The sequence below is a fragment of the Hyla sarda genome, chromosome 6 (assembly GCF_029499605.1).
Source record: "Hyla sarda isolate aHylSar1 chromosome 6, aHylSar1.hap1, whole genome shotgun sequence".
NCBI lineage: Eukaryota > Metazoa > Chordata > Amphibia > Anura > Hylidae > Hyla > Hyla sarda.
The window spans coordinates 189,503,720-189,515,828 of NC_079194.1; the positions used below are offsets into that span (position 1 = coordinate 189,503,720).

The window sequence follows — 12,109 nt, forward strand, 5'->3', positions numbered from 1 at the left end:
TTTTGCACTTTCCATTGATTGTAATTTACCATGTTTGCACCAGCGGATCTTTCTTGCTTACCAGTAGATAGACCATTGCTTTTAAATTGTTAATATAATTATTTGAAGAAATCTTTGATTTTTACTTGTTAATAGGATTATTTGAAGAAATCTTTCATTTTGACCGAGAGAGGCATTAATTTAGTTGCCATCACATGTATGGCTTATATACACATCCAGGAACCAGCACATGCCAATCTTGTCTTTGCTTCACAAAGGATCCTGGGTACAAAAGAACAAGAGCAGTATCAGATTCTTAGCAGTATAATGTAATATATGCCATAACATCAAAACTTCCTACATAAGAACCTGTCAAACAATTGCTGTACACTGATCTCCTAATAATTCTAAAACTTCTGACCCATGGTCCATATGGTGCCTCCTCCATTCATTGTGTCCTAGTAACCAGATCCAAGCTGGTTTCCTCCTTGCTAGCACTAACATTAAGACATATCCCGAAATAACTGACAGGTAGGAAGAAAATTTAACAAGCAAGGTAAACTCCTGACATGGCTGCACTCGCTTTATCCCTGATTGGGCTTGTTATGCCAATTCCCTCACATATACCACGAATGCATGGAAAAAAGATGTTTCACGAAATTCATCAAAAATCTTTCACACCAATTAACTTTTTTGGGCCAATAACCATTTAATGCCCCTTTGGTACCAAAAGAAAAAAAAAAATTGATACCAAACAAAACTAAAAGATGAAATACATTTGGAAACAAAAAAAAAAATCTAAACAATGAACACAGCTGTTTCAAAAGCAAAAATATATGCTTAATAGAAAAAAACATACTCCTGGGCAACTGGAGCATAAAGAAATAACACTGTTCCGACATATGAAACACAATGGACCGGACATAAACAGACAACATAAAACATATCATAGATTAACTCAACTTTTATCTATCTAATGATGTATCTTTAGGTAATTCTGAGTAAAGGTGTAATTAATTCTATAGCATTCACACTGGAATCCCAGATTTGTAGTGGTCACTCTTTATACAGTTCAATTATCAATCTTCAGCTCATGATTGAAGTCTGTGACCTGTTTGGAAAAGGACATAAGAAAAACAAACAAACATACACCTATAAAAAAAAAACCAGGTTAGCACAACACCTTCACATCACAATGGGATGTTAATTTGTATAATTGTTTGCAAACAATTCACCCTCTACACTTGAGCTCATTGATAAAACCACGCGGACTTTAAATTAATGAATTGGCCAAATACACTCGATTATTTATTAGAATAACCAGTTTCATTTGTTGACGTCTCACAGTTTATAACCTGTTGAAGAAGCATGGAGATTATTATCTTAGCTGTAACATAACATGACAATGGTGGTCAGTCTGTAAGGAAACATAAACACAATTAGAATACAAAAACACACATGTAAAACAAGTATAGTTTTTTTTTTTTAAAGTAGAAATTTTTATTTTTCTTAAGAGAGGCAAATAAACAGTTGTGCGGTAACAAACAACAATCAATTGAAATGCTTACAGAAGGTAATCGGGTAGGTACCTCCGAACTATAAAACCATTGCATTGGTACAAGGACTGCGAGAAAGCACACAAAAATTTGGCTGTGCTGGCCATATGTCAGTCATGAGAGACATGTATCTAGAGGTGTGTGTGGAGAGCTAGAACAACTATTTATCCAATTGAAGTTATAGCAACTGTTTAGAGAGAGATCAAGAGAGTGGGAAGAAAGAGAGGTGCTAAGGCAACAGGGTAGTGGAAGAGAAAGTGGTACTAAAGGGAACGAGGAAAGAGAGGGTAGGAAAAGAGCATATGAGTACAAGAATGGTAGTGGTACAAAGTGTTACAGGTAGAGCATCGGTGGGTTCCCAAGTGCGGTGAGCAGGCTCGTTCCCCTCCTTGTGAAAACAAGTATAGTTCTGTCATTTATATCTATACCAATATGTCCATATCTAGCACAACAAAGTTCCTCAATGTTTACCAACACATATTATCACACTGTGCTGTGCTATTAATCCATAGGGGTAGAGCAATCTGTGACCAACTCAAGAATAGTAAAAATGGCAGATTTACCCATGGATTGTACATTGGGATATTAATGCCTGCCTTTTGCTGTTCACAGGGGGATGTGTCTTTCTGTTTCTTTGTCTCTTCTTCACTGTTTTGTTGGGGATTTTGATGCAAATGTGACAGGGTTACTCTCCAGATCACCCATCTCTTCACACCTTTCTGTGACCTCTTTATTCTGGGTGGTATTCTCCCCCTCAGGCTGAATGCTGCTAACCTCCTGCTGTGATGAATGGTCTATAGGCTCAGGATGCACATTAGATGACACACAAACTTTTTTAATATGTCCTGGTCTGCCACATTTTTAACAACATCTAACCCACCATTTCCTCCTAGGTCTATACACAACAGATATGTTTTCGGGTGTCTCATTCCTGTCTCCAGACCCTTCACACCAGTCCCTCAAAATATTGATACATTTCTCATGGGAGCTGGTATTTCTCAGCGCCAATCTCGTGGTGTAATCTACGTTACATCTATTTGCCATGGAATAGAGGAAATTGGTATCATAATGAGACATTTCTGGGCAGTTATAAACACACTTGTATAGGGAGAGATAAACATTACAAAACATGACCGGATCATCACATCGCCTGAACCGCAACTTTCTTAGGGCATCTTCACCCCTAATGTCTCGCTCACCCAAAACACGCTGCAGCTCCTTGCTCATGAATTCTGCACCTCTACAGTCATCATCTATGTGGACAGATGTTAACTGTGCTGCCAGCGGCCCTGGAAGCCAAGCTCGGAGCAGAGACCAGGCATCTTTGTTATCTAGGTGATACTGCCTCACCACAGCTTCAAATGTATTGGATAAAGTTATGGGTGACTCGCTTGTATTACATTCTCCAATAACTTTACACAAATGGAGTCTGTCCTGGATGGTTAAAGCTGGAGGACTATCAGCTACCATGCCTGTTATCTCGCCCCCATCTATGGATGAGATTGTGCAGACATTTGTTACTTCACATTTATGCAATGTAAGGGACTGGATGTGCTGCTCTTGGCTGACTAGCTGGGATTTTGCTTTAGAAAGTTGCCCTTCTAATTCAGCCATCACCACCTTCATTTGGCTAATCTTATTCTCTGAAGACAATATATGGGACCTGTTAGAGCAAACTTTTAGCTCATACTTTTCAACCAACTCCAACAGCCCATTGTTTCTTTCTGTCAATTCATATATTTCTGCCTTTAAATTTCCCAATTCATTACTGGACTCTGCAGAAATTTCAAGAACAGACTCTGCAATCTTGTCTAAACTCTCTTGCATCTGCCTCCTCTCATCCCGCCACTTGGTCTCCTTCTCTTCCGCTGTCTCCTTAATTTTCATAAGCAATAAGATTTCATTACCTAACTTTTCTTTCTTCCACTTCTTGCTATTCTTTTTACAATCAATGTTACCATTTTATTCCTTGCAATGCATCCTCAATGCCAAAAACTGATCTCCCAGAGATCCATCTGCACATGTCTGGTACTTAGCAGAGGCATGCTTCTCCACAAACTTCTCCACAAATTCTATATTAACAATATACAGTAATACGCAAAAAAACAAAACTAACAATACAACCACTCCTACAACAACAAGCAAAACCTAGGCCTCACCTGACCAGTACCTTATCTAGAACAATGGTCTCACACAACATATATTTGGCCTACTCCAATGTAAAACTCCCTTCCTTTACAGCTATAACTAATCACTACCAATAAAATGTCATACACAACCTGATTAATAGTTACACCAAACTTGCTAGGATCAGCTAACAGATAACATAAATGAAACAATACACTCACCAGGATTTCCTTTGTATGCAAGATCCAGATTCCTCTTCCTCGATATTTTACACCTAGAAATTTAGAGTAATGCAGATTTGTTCCTGTGGATCCTCTGTGGAATTTAAATCACAGTCCCATCTGGGGTGCCAAATGTGGAAACTGCTTTGTTTTTGGGGTGCCTTACTAATTGATTGAGGACAACTGGATCTTTATAGGGGTTTATTACAAGCTACACATATGCATATAAATACAAAGGGGGATCCTAACTAATTAAGGGATAGGGGTGCAAGGAAGAGGGGAAGGTGATAGGAAGGGGGGCAGGAAGTGCTCTCTCTCTCATCATCCTATAAGTAACACATATATAGCAGTCATCCACACACATAACCCATACATTGCCCATCCCAAGACATCTCCATGGCCAATCAGAACAGAACAGTTTATTTGCATTACAATCTGTCCTTGTCCTTTGATGTCTTCTTGAGTGGGGGATTCTCTTTGTTGTCCCACATTATGTTCACAGATGTCCATCCAAGTTTCCTCGAGAACCGCACGTTCTGGGCTGACAGGATGATTTGCAGTCCATTGTATCCCACACAGCAGGGGCTGGTTTTATGGCTTATATTATTGAAGGTAACAGGAACTGTAGCTCACCTCCATTCTTATCACTCAGGTGCTAGGTTTATCATATGGCTTTGAACAGGATAAAAGCAAATGATTGTCTAATCAGCTGTTTGCCTCAATCACCATTCCTGGAGCCAGTCCTGCCGACACCCTACACCCATTCCATCCATAACATTCCACTGCATTCCATTATATTTGAGTCAATAATAAAAACACATCAAAATTATATTAGTGTGGCCAATGTTGGCTCCAACAATCAGTGTGTGCAGTGTTATAGGTCCCTATGGGAGCTATAACACTGCAAAAAAAAGTGAATAAAGATCATTTAACCCATTCCTTATTAAAAGTTTGAATCACCCCCCTTTTCCCAGAAAAAAAACCAGTGCAAATAAAAATAAACATATGTGGTATCGCCCCGTGTGGAAATGTCCAATTTATAAAAAAAATATTGTTAATTAAACTGCACGGACAATGACATACGCACAAAAAAATTCCAAAGTCCAAAATAGTGCATTTTTGATCACTTTTTATATCATGAAAAAATGAATAAAAAGTGATAAATAAGTCCTATCAATGCAAATATGGTACTGCTAAAAACTTCAGATCACGGCACAAAAAATGAGCCCTCATACCGCCCCATATGCGGAAAAATAAAAAAGTTATAAGGGTCAGAAGATGACAATTTTAAATGTATAAATTTTCCTGCATGTAGTTTTGATTTTTTCCAGAAGTACGACAAAATCAAACCTATATAAGTAGGGTATCATTTTAACCTTATGGACCTACAGAATAAAGATAAGGTGTAATTTTTACCGAAAAATTCACTGTGTAGAAACGGAAGCCCCCAAAATTACAAAATGTTTTTTTTTTTTTCAATTTTGTCTCACTATGATTTTTTTTTCCGTTTCGCCGTAGATTTTTGGGTAAAATGACTGATATCATTACAAATTCGAATTGGTGGCACAAAAAATAAGCCATCATATGGATTTTTAGGTGAAAAATTGAAAGAGTTATGATCTTTTAAAAGTAAGAAGGAAAAAACGAAAATGCAAAAACAAAAAAAAACCTGGTCCTTAAGGGGTTAAAAATGAAAGAAGCGAGCTGATTAGTTGCTATGGGCAACTTCCTCTGGACAGGTTTTGATAAATCTCCCCCAATATGTTTAATGGAGACCTTGGCTCTTCCTCTAAAGGGGTTGGCCAACTAAAATCATTCATTGTCTATACAGGGGATAGATGATAAATGTTTAACCCTCAGCATTAGAGTTGAGCAAACTTCTCAAAAGTTTGGACTAGTGGGACTTGTAGCCGGGGGTGGGGGTAGTGTCTTACCAGTGGCATCTGGCATTGGAGTCTTAAATTCCTCAATGATCCATGTTCAAATGTGAGTTTTTCCACATTGCTGGCAGACAATCTAGTTTGTTTAGGGGTGATGATGACGCCTGTCTTGCCGAACACTTTTTCTGATGCTACACAGGAGTGTGAACAAGACAGAACACCCATGACAAACTGGGCAAGTTCTGGCCAATGGTCTAATCTGGTGACCCAGCAGTCCATGGAATCTGGACTCATGGTGTCTGTAACAAAAAGGGCACAGTGCCAGCAGAGGGAGTAAAGCGCTGACTTAGTGGCGAGAGGAGAATGGACCCCGTTCAGCGGGTGATGGCAGCTGCTGGAAAGCCGTGGTAAGCTGGCTGTGTAGCTTCTTCCTATAACAATCCAATTTTTCCTCCTTCTTGGAAGGTGAAAAAAAATTATTCCATTCTGGCTCTATATCGAGGATCTAAGAGTGTAGTTATCCATTACTCATCTCTTTCCTCCAAGTGCTTAATATGTTACCCACTGTGCAAACAAACAAAAAAAACACAGCTGGCCATCTTTTACGAGGCCCCTGCTTGCTATCCCTCAATCCCATTTTGTCAGTTGATCATCATGGTTTTCATCATAATGATCATTATTACTGTTACCTTGTGTAGATTCCTTGTCTTCTACTCCTTTGACAGATTCCATCTCTAAATCCTCCTCAGATCCCACTTTCTCATCCTCTTTATCCAGGTGCAAATTAAATCTCACTACAATAGGGTGACTGAGTGAATGTTGTTGTCTGTAGGACATAGATTCCCCAATAGATAACTGACAGGATAGAGGTAGACATGACACTGATGAGGACAAGACAGAGAGAATATGCTGACTGTGGATGAGGCCTGGCTGCTAGACAGATAATAGGGATATGGAGAAGCAGCAGCAGGGAAAAGGTTTTCTTTACATTGTGGGGTGTCTTGACTGTCCCATGCAGCCTGGTGGTACCACTCCATGTACCTACGTAAAGACGTAGTTCCTATACTCATACCCTGGCATGGCTGACTTTATGTTTGCCGAGATAACACAGAACCACGTTTTCTGAATCTGATAAGGCAGAAAACAGTTTCCACATGGCAGAATATCCTACAGGTACACCACCACCTAACTGTCCCTCTCTTCTTAAAGTTTTTTTTTTCTTGAGCCTACAGATGTAGCAGCATCATCACCTGAGCTGATCAGACCAGCAGTATCTGGTAAATTTAACATGTGTTCTGGCCCTACCTCGGCTACGCTCTTCTTCACTGACAGTACCTCTACAATCCTGCTCTGAAAATGTCACTTCCTCCTCACCTGTTTCCTTTGCTCAATCCAACACTTCTTTGTCATTTATCAAATGGGCTCCTTTTCTCCACCTCAGCATATACACCATGATGTCTTACAGTATCCCCACCCTACCTACCACCACCAATCCCACTAGTGCTATGCTCGGCCACAGCTTCTACCTCCAACTAACTTCAAGGCATGACTGTCCTCTTACAGCTCCTGCTCCAGGATAATTCTATTCTTCTACTTACTAATGGGGGGGGGGGGGGGTCGAGGGAGGAAAGACAGATGATTGAACAGACCATCTAAGATGTATATTTCCACCTAGCTATATAACTGTAGATGATGAGGATTTCACTGACACCTGGATCAATGTCATATCGTCAGACTCTTCCTCTTCCGGGAACGAGTCAACCATCCCACAAGGCCCGTATTATCCTCTGAAATGACACAACCCCTGGAAAACAGTGACACATTTTCCTTGCTGATGCTGGTGCTACTTCTTCTACCACAAGGCATTAGGTTGCTACGTCTACCTGTACTGGGGCTTGGAAAATGGGTGGTGCCCACAGGGCTGCTACTGCCATCAACATGCTTACCCGCAGAGGACATGGCAGATGTGCTATTTCCTCTACTCCTTCCTCAGTCAACCATTCCTCAGAGACATTTTTATTTTATAAAAAATTGATTTGGAGGTTATAGTTATGAATTGGAGGTTATTTACTTATCAAGTAGTCAAGTGGCTAAGACAATATAGATCAACTTTCCCTTTAAATGCTTTTAATGCATATTTATGTAAAACAAAAAGGTATAAATATTATAAGTTTATTTAAATCCAGAAAATACTGGCAAACTGACCTTAGATTCCACACTCAATTTCAACACTTTTAATGCATATTTATGTTAAAATACAGGTCAGCCCAATGCTTTGCATAACTTGCTTTGCATTGTAATGTGATAGCTTTTATGGGTCCTTTCTACTGGGATCTGTAGTGCACCAACTGGATAGGAGGTCACTGTCTGAGGTCAGCCCACTGTTCAATGCATTTTATTGTAATGTGATGTAACTTTTATGGGCAGGTTCTGCAATGACACTGCTAGGATCTGTAGTGCACCAACTATACACAATAATGCAGATGGCAGGAGGTTACTTTCTGAGGTCAGCCCATTGATTAATGCTTTGTTCAGCTTGTTTTTTTTATTTTTTATTTAAGGCTTACTGGGATAAGTAGTGTCTGCACACTGTCTGCTCTGTTTTCCCCCCAAGATGGCGGCATTAATGCAGTGTATAGGGCTTTATCAGCTTCTTAAAACCCACCTATATGCTATCTTCTGATTGGCCTGGGAGCTGTAGGTCACATAATGCAAGCAATTGTATAACCTGTGTTCATGTGATCTAGATGCTAGCTCTGAGGTATACTGACTAGGCTACCCTGATGTCATCTCAGTGTTCTTAGGACTTCTTTCATTCATTCAGGTACAAAAACAAAATCATGGAGATTTATTCACCCCTTAAGGACCTAGGGCGTATGGATATGCCTTGCCTTTCTGCTACTTAAGGATCCAGGACGTATCCATACGCCCGTGGGAATTTTGGTCCCCGCCGCGCGCCGGGCGGGGACCGGACCGGGGTGACTGCTGATATCTATCAGCAGGCACCCCGCGTAAATGCCCAGGGGGGGTCATCAGACCCCCCCATGTTGGCGATCGGCACAAATCGCAAGTGAATTCACACTTGCGATTTGCGCCTATTCCGGGTCTATAGTAACCGAGTGACCCAGAATATAAGGGGGATCGCGGTTGTCTAAGACACCTACGATCCCCCTGAAGGGATAGGAGTGAGGTGGCATAGGTGCCACCCCTCCTATCAATGCTATTGGTGGTCTAGACGCGACCACCAATAGCAGATCGGGGGCAGGGGGGGTTAACTTTCGTTGTCCCCGTCCTGCCCACCCACAATAGGCAGGGCAGGACGGGGAAACGAAGGGGACCGGGCGGCAAATATCCACTTTCCCGTCCGGAGGCTGTGGGCGACGGTGATCAGCAGGCGGCATGTCGTGCGGCAGAAGAGGACGGCTTCCTGGATCCTACGGAAGCAAGTAAGTTGATATGGAGGGCTACAGTCTGAGACCACAGGGCTTTCTAAATGTCACATGCCCCCCAAAAACCATGTCAGCAAAATTCACTCTCCAAAATCCCATTGTTGCTCCTTCCCTTCTGAGCCCTCTACTGCGCCTGCCGAACACTTAACATACACATATATCTCTCTTACTCGAGGGAAATTGGGTTACAAATTTTGCGGGGCTTTAACCACTTGTAAAAATTCAAAACCTGGGTCTACAAGAACATGCAAGTGTAAAAAATGAAGATTTTGAATTTTCTCCTTCACTTTGCTGCTATTCCTGTGAAACACCTAAAGGGTTAACTCACTTACTGAATGTCATTTTGGATACTTTGAGGGGTTCAGTTTTTATAATTGGGTCATTTGTGGGGTACTTCTAATATGAAGGCCCTTCAAATCCACTTCAAAACTGAACTGGTCCATGAAAAATTCTGATTTTGAAAATTTTGTGAAAAATTGGAAAATTGCTGCTGAACTTTGAAGCCCTCTGATGTCTTCCAAAAGTAAAAACATGTCAACTTTATGATGCAAACATAAAGTGGAGATATTGTTTATGTGGATAAATGTATAATTTATTTGGAGTATCCATTTTCCTTATAAGCAGAGAGCTTCAAAGTAAAAAAAAAATGCACATTTTTTTCATCAAATTTTGGAATTTTTCACCAAGAAATGAAACAAGTATCGACAAAATTTTACCACTAACATAAAGTAGAATATGTCACGAAAAAACAATCTCGGAATCAGAATGAAAGGTAAAAGCATCCCCATTTTTTTTCCACTAAAATGCTGCTTTTTCCCCAAAGTAATAGGAGTAAATGACCCCCAAAATTTTTAACCCCATTTCTTCTGAGTATGGAAATACCCCATGTGTGGAGGTAAAGTGCTCTGCTGGCGCACTACAATGCTCAGAAGAGAAGGAGCGCCATTGAGCTTTCGGAGAGTGAATTTGTTTGGAATGGGAGTCAGGGGCCATGTGTGTTTACAAAGCCCCCCCGTATTGCCAGAACAGTGGACCCCCGCACATGTGACCCAATTTTGGAAACTACACCCCTCACAGAATGTAATAAGGGATGCAGTGAGTATTTACACCCCACTGGCGTTTGACAGATCCTTGGAACAGTGGGCTGTTCATTTTCACGGACGACTGTACCAAAAATCTGTCAGGCACCTGTGGGGTGTAAATACTCACTGTACCCCTTATTACATTACGTGAGTGGTGTAGTTTCCAAAATGGGGTCACATGTGGGGGGGGGGGTCCATTGTTCTGGCACTATGGGGGCTTTATAAACACACATAACCTTCAATTTCAGACACATTGGGCCTCATTTACTAAGCTGAAACCGACCAGTTTTCATCTGGTTATTTTGTCTGAGACATGTCTGAGACATGTCTGCGCCAGTGTGCGGCTGAAAAATCCGACAAACCCAAAAAGGGGTGTGGTCTGTTGCAAAAGGGGGCGTTGCCGTTCAAAAGGGGCGTGGTTTCACAACCCGACCGATTTACTATGGAATTCACAGAAAATCCTGTGGGTAATTGGCTGGAAAAAGCTGGTCAGAAAATGTTCCCGACTTTTCCAAATAGCAAATAGAGAGGAATCCTACATGTCTGAAACAACTTTTCCCACTAGTAAAAACCCCAAACTCTTAGTAAATAAGGCCCATTCTCTCTCCAAAATCCCAATGGCTCTCCTTCTCTTCTGAGCATTGTAGTGCGCCAGTAGAGCACTTTACATCCACATATGGGGTATGTTCTTACAAATTTTAGGGGGCTTTTTTCCTATTTCCCCTTGTGAAAATGAAAAATTTAGGGTAACACCAGCATTTTAGTGAGAATTTTTTTTTCCTTTTCCCTTTCAACCTGTGGGGTGTTCAGGCTCACTATACCCCTTGTTATGTTTCGTGAGGGGTGTAGTTTCCAAAATGAGGTCACATGTGGGTATTTATAAAATCAGCCCCGCCCTGTGCAAATCACCAATTTAAGCCTCAAATGTACAGTGCGCTCTCACTCCTGAGCCTTGTTGTGCGTCCACAGACCATTTTATGCCCACATATGGGGTATTTCCGTATTCGGGAGAAATTGCGATACAAATTTTCGGAGTCTTTTTTTGCTTTTACTGCTTGTGAAAATATAAAGTATGGGCCAACATCAGCATGTTAGTGTAATTTTTTTTCACACTAACAGGCTGGTGTAAACCCCAACTTTTCCTTTTCATAAGCTGTAAAAGGAGAAAAAGCCCCCCAAAATTTGTAGTGCAATTTCTCCCGAGTACGGAAATACCCCATATGTGGCCCTAAACTGTTTCCTTGAAATACGACAGGGCTCTGAAGTGAGAGAGTGCCATGCGCATTTGAGGACTAAAATAGGGATTGCATAGGGGTGGACATTGGGAATCACTGGCGTAGAATACCCTAACAGGGTGCCTCCAGCTGTTGCTAAACTCCCAGCATGCCTGGACATTCAGTGGCTGTCTGGAAATGTCTGGAGTTGTTGTTTTGCAACAGCTGGAGGCTCTGTTTTGAAAACATTGCCGGACAATACGTTTTTCATTTTTATTGGGGGGGACAGTGTAAGGGGGTGTATATGTAGTGTTTTACCCTTTATTATGAGTTAGTGTAGTGTAGTGTAGTGTTTTTAGGGTACATTCACACTGGCGGGTTACGGTAAGTTTCCCGGTTGGAGTTTGCGCTGCGGCGAAAAACCTCCAGCTATTTCAAAACTACAACTCCCAGCATGTACTGACAGACCATGCATGATGGGAGTTGTACTTTTGCAGCAGCTGGAGGAAACTGGAGGAAAACCTTCAGTTAGGTTCTGTTACCTAACTCTGTATTTTCCAACAAGTGTGCCTCCAGCTGTTGCAAAACTACAACTCCCAGC

The 12,109-nt window shown here is 41.2% G+C and overlaps 1 pseudogene; it reads right to left on the bottom strand.

The window, feature by feature from the left end:
* Positions 1 to 2,180: 2,180 nt before the first annotated feature.
* Positions 2,181 to 6,600, bottom strand: LOC130277477 (posterior protein-like; annotated as a pseudogene).
* Between the last annotated feature and the right edge of the window lie 5,509 nt (positions 6,601 to 12,109).